This window comes from Pterocles gutturalis, unplaced genomic scaffold (genome assembly GCF_000699245.1).
Source record: "Pterocles gutturalis isolate BGI_N339 unplaced genomic scaffold, ASM69924v1 scaffold52253, whole genome shotgun sequence".
In the NCBI taxonomy this organism is placed as follows: Eukaryota; Metazoa; Chordata; class Aves; order Pterocliformes; family Pteroclidae; genus Pterocles; species Pterocles gutturalis.
Genome location: NW_010127620.1, coordinates 13,357 through 19,097, shown reverse-complemented (window position 1 = coordinate 19,097; position 5,741 = coordinate 13,357).

Here is a 5,741-nt window from a genome sequence, read left to right as displayed (position 1 = left end):
ACTGGAACCCCAGTGGAAATGTATCCAGCACATAATTTAAATTTCCAGCAAAAGCCTAAAATTAAGGCTTACATCTAAGTTGAATTGTTAAGAGGCTCTACAGATTTGCACTCCCCATAGGAAGTCCCAGAGGCATTAGACCCATTACTCTGGTTGTCAGAAGTCTCCATCACAGAAAGTAATCCTTTTGCAGTTAACTAGCCAAATGTCAGGTCTTCTAACAAATGTGAATTTTGAGAGGAATACTCAATCACTTGGGTTATACAGATACAGAAAATAGCAAGACTGTGCCCCTGAAGTTTTTTCAAGGCATACAAAAATTACACTCATTAACACGCTACTACAGATTACAAGCCATCTGAGAGAATTATAAATCTTTATGCTGTCTCTAAAGTCAGTCCTTATAAATCCTGCGTCCTGATCTTTTTCACCTTGGGCTTTGATAAATTCCAGTGTCTCTCCAACAAATTGTGCAAACTATGCAAACACACATAAGCAATCAGGACAGAACCTCCATGGACTAAGAGATAATAATAAAGATACTCAGTCCTACTAGTTGCACAACACTGTAGCTCAGTCGCAGAAAAAAAGATTCGAGCATATTCTTAGCTTCAAGCATAGACATAGCCCCATAACTACAGCTGCACTACTCACACCCTTCATTTTACTCATCTGTTTCTCAGTTCTGTTGGTTAGGCTGCAGTACTCAATGTATACGAGGACTGCCTATTTTTCTGATTTAAAATATTGTAACTTTTATGTAAGAAAATATAACATCTGATAAGTCTGCAGGCTTTTGACCCCAGTTTCACATGTTGTATTGCCACAGTTACATGAACAGGTTTATGTGTTGGGGAGGAAAATTGCATGTGTGGGCATAAATTGATACATGAGTGGGGCAAGGCAGATGTCTGCTTATACCATGAAAGGTTTTTTTTTGTGTCTGCAACACAGCCAGCTAACACTCTCACCATTACCCTAGCCTTATCAGCCTTGAGATATTTACAAAAATTTCCCTGGGTAGGCACAGAAGTAGAAATTTTATGCCTCTAAATTCCTTCCTTTCAGTTTTCCAAATCATAAGGAACCAGTCTCTATATTCACTTGTGGAATCACATTAGGGGAAATTAATCCAGTGAGTATATAGTTTAATTTATTAACATGAACAAAATGTAGGTTAGTATAACCACATAAAAGTTCAGCCTTTAGAAAATCCAGCACCAGAACATGACAGCCCACAGCCATGACTTATAATAAATACCAATACTGCAATTCTTATACAAGTTGCTTAAAGCACTTTATAATAGGGAACAAGTATTGCTTTTCTTATTTTACAGCTGAGAAGATCAAAGTGCCTTCTCTAAGGTGAGACAAGGAACAGAGCCTGGGGCCATCTGAGTTCCAATCATATGTTATTGTTTGAATTATTTCATTCAGCAGTAGCAATGTCGGTGCCAAGTGCATTTGAGCTGGGTGCGACTTGCAGGATTAGAGCCACAGACGTAAGGCCACAGCATACTTTTGGATGGAGGAGAGAGGAGGAGAGAAGAGCAAGCACTCAATTAAAGCAGCAAGTGAGTTCATCTCCACCATCAAGATACATTTCAGCTTATACATCTAGATCAAATGGGAAAAAATAATCTTTGTGGTTAAAAATACAGTGTTCAGATTTTTAAAAAGAAACCTGGAAAACAGGTTTAGGACACTGTGTGTGGATGGCTACCTTAAAATATATTTTCATGCATCTGTGAGAAAAATCCTCTCTAACATTGCTCTTCAGTGTTCTTTTCCTTTCTGTCTTTGTTCTCCTTTACTAACAGCTGCTTGTGGCATTAATTTTGTGGGATTTACTTAATCTTTTTTCACTTTCTTCCCCTCAAATCATGGAGATTTTAGGCGTCAGCCATATGGCGACCAGTTCCTCACTCTTATCTTCCACCTGATGTGACTGTTCAGACTGTGGAAAAGCAATGGAAAATTACAGTGTGTTGAGAACAGTGTATGATTTAAAACAAACATCCTGTCATGCCAAGGAAATCCTGAACATCAACAGCAATCCCTAAAACAAGATCTGAGAGCTGATATTACACATAAATATCACATCTACATCAAGGTGTTTTTTGAGTTAATAAGAAAGAGACCAGGGCAAATTGCAAAAAGAAGGAAAAAGTCCAAAAACATATATTAGACATGTCAGGGCTAATGGTACTTGTTGGACATTAAGTGTGAACATAATTGCCAATATCAATTTCATGCTCTTATGCGTGCTCAGGTTAGAGCAGTTCTGACCTGGAGCTTGGGTGCCATGGAAATGTATGAGAAGAGTCCGAGAAGAATTGAGTGTTACTATATTTGCTATATTTAGTCACATTTATATCTTAAAGGGACTTAAAATGGATGCCATAGCCCATCTATTGAAAAATTATGTGCTAAGGACTGATCTTGCATCAGAACAGGGTGTGATAAGTTACGAAAGCATGCCCAAAGTTAAGCTAAGGTGTGGAGAACAATGGGGTGTTATCCTCCCTTCCCCATACTCATGTGAGATGCAGGCAGTGGCCTGTTACTGTTATTGTCCTTAATTTTTAAGAGGTAATAGTGGATCTTTGCAGGGCCACCGTGTGTTTGGCTGCTACTGAACCAACTGCCAGAGCAGTGAGATGAAGCAATCATGTGGGTACTCCCCTAAGGTGTTCACCCATGGATAAACACACATTATAATGATGTGAGAAAGGAAAAGTTATATCAGGGAGTAATCTCACCCCCAGGAATCCATGATTTTTATTTTTTTGGCTTTCATCTGCTTCTACTCAGCCAACTAAGCTCACTGATAAACTAACCCCTTTTTACATCAGATGGCTCTAGTGTCTCAGACTGGTAGGTGTTTAGGTGCTTGAGAAACAGTGGAATTTGAAAAAAACCCCAAGCCTTAGAAACTGCAATAATGCTTCCCGTAAATTTGCTGGCTCCAGGATCAGGCAGAAGCAGTGCATCATTCTGCTTTGCGTAACATCACTGTTTTAATATTTCCTGCAGAAAAAATGAACGGGTACCAATTTTAATGTGCAGGCAAGTTTTATCTTTGCATCCTAGCCTTTCAAAGAAATAGACCCCTTGGCTCTGGCCCTGAGGCATGTGTTCAGACTGCACAGCTTGATTCTGAACTGCTAGAAACTAGTCAGGGCCACTGGTGTATCTGTGCACTAACATCACACTCTGAGAGGCATCGCCTCTCTAACTACAACAGTCTCTACAAAACGCTGCCACTGCAGACCACAAGCACTACAGCAAAAGACCCTCAGTGCAGCTCACTGCTCTGCTCTGTTCCTGTTTGGGCAGGCTGCAGCTACCATTACGCATCTGGAGGTGTTTCAGTATTCAAATTATAACCTTCAAGCTCAGACTTGCCTTCCTTGCACAGTTAGTGTAGAAACAAATCTTTCAGAATTCTTTGTGGCCACTTCGCAAACAACTGGTCAGCAACCCACTTTCAGAGTGTTCTCAGAAAGCATTACCGTGTAAGCATGCTGCAAGCATGGTCAGCGATAGAATGTTGAGCAGTGAGAGCAAATGCTACTTTGATGAAGACTGTCCTTTTCTGACTTCTAAGCATGTTTGGACATGTTGCATAGCATTATCATTTGCATTGGAGACAATACTTAGCAAGAGTACAAAACAATAAGCGTTGTTAACATTCAGTCTGGGTAAAACAGCTTTCCTACTGTCTATTCGTGTTTCACACTTTCCACACAAAACACTGCTCATCTCACAGAATAGTAATTGCATTGAACAATGCCTCTGGCAAATGTGGAACAAGGCCTATCTGGTAGAGTGACATTTTGTACCAGTCAAAACCCTTAATTTTTTTTTTATGAGAATTTTTACAGATATGGTGAAAAAGTGATATTTGTACTCATTGAGCTAGCAATTTTCTCAGGAGATGTTGTTTCATCCTCACTTACTCAGGAGCTCTCTATTAGTCTCCTCCTCCACTGCAGATGATTGCACAGTTTTGGTTGTCTACGTGGGCTTCTGCTTCTTCAGCATGAGGTGATGGAACCACTCATCAAAGCTGGGGTCCTGTTTCCTGTACAGGCAACCCAAAACAACCCTGGAGAAGGGGATGAGGGTAAAGGGAAATACATCTTCTCCCACCCCTACAGTCCAGACTATTTCCATAGTGCTTGAGATTCACTGAAAAATGAATGCTATGACTAATGCCGCAAAACACCAAGCTTCCAGCCAAAATACATTCTCATTTCCAATAAAAACATGGGAGTTTTCCATCGAAAACACATAATTTTTTCAAGCAGTCCTATCTATTGAAAGACAATGAGAATTGGATTTCTTAGTCCTGGTAAATATAAAAAGCCTAAAAAACCCCCATACTAATACTACGGAAAAAACGTTAAAATTGCCTAAGTGGGCATGGTAAGAGACATTCCAGTTCCATTAAACTAACTTAATTAATTTAATCACAATAAGAATGAGAATAAAACAATGAAGAAGTTGATGAAACTCCACTTTTGGCCCTGGAAAGCCCACTTCCTCCATTTCTTAAAATGTGTGATGAAGAAGAAATCTTTATGCTGGCAGCACTCCATTTCAAGATGGAAATTATATTGCTGCAGTGCAGAATGGCATAAGCATTTCACAAAAACTTCTGTTGAGCAATTACAAAATCAGCCAGATGTATTCCTCTCATATCATGACAGCAGCTTGATTTCTACTCCAAAGAGTAATTCAGGACATTTTAAACAACAGTTATTAAACATTTTAAAGTCAGCAAGTCTGAGTAAGTTGTGATTGAAAATGTAACAGGAGCTAACCAAGAAGCAGTCTGGACCATCAATACTATTCTAATGAATTTCAGACCACTAGGAAAGATTTCAGAGGATGGAGGGGATGAACGAATAAATACAGCATTAGCTTTTCAGTGGGTAGGTAGAATGATCTGAATGAACATAGGCTGGACAACTGAGAGAAAATAATGGGATAATCCATAATTTTTGATTTATCAAGGACACAGAAAGCAAAAACTATTGAAATTAATGAAGATTATAAGAAATAGACCTGGTCAAAAAACTCAACTCCTTATTTTGATGAACTAGAATTAAAAACTGTTTGAGGACAAGGCCAACACAAATATTATATTTTTCTGATGGGCATTTAACAGTGCCACATGACACAGACTGAAGCCAGAATTTTACAAAATTAACTGGACAGTGTGAAATGCATTACAACTATGGTTCCGAATTGTATACAGAGATCTGTTAAACATTATCTTCTACTCTTATTTTGAAAACTGTATAAAATTGGTTCTATTTAATATTATTTTTAATAATTGGAATACGACATAAAATTACATTTACAATCTAAAGGTGAAAAGGTTTTGAGGGAGATGCACAGTTAACTAATGTAACTGGTCTCTTACTAAAACCAGCTTGTTTTGTTTTCTGTCTGCAAACCGCCTTCAAAGGAGTGTGGAAACATGCTTAAAGGACAGACATTCAGCAACCGCAGAAGCAACAGGTCCAAGGATGATTTAGACTTCCAATTTGATGCGATGGCCAAGGCTACTCTAAAAATGAGGCAGAGTAGTAGTAGGGAGGGTTGATACTGCACAATTATTTTAGTGATCCTGTTTTGCTATTACTGTTAGTGTTCTAATTAAAAATTAATTTAAATAATTGTAAAGGATCCAAAGAAGAGTGCCGCAGGTGAATAAAGGATTCAAAAGA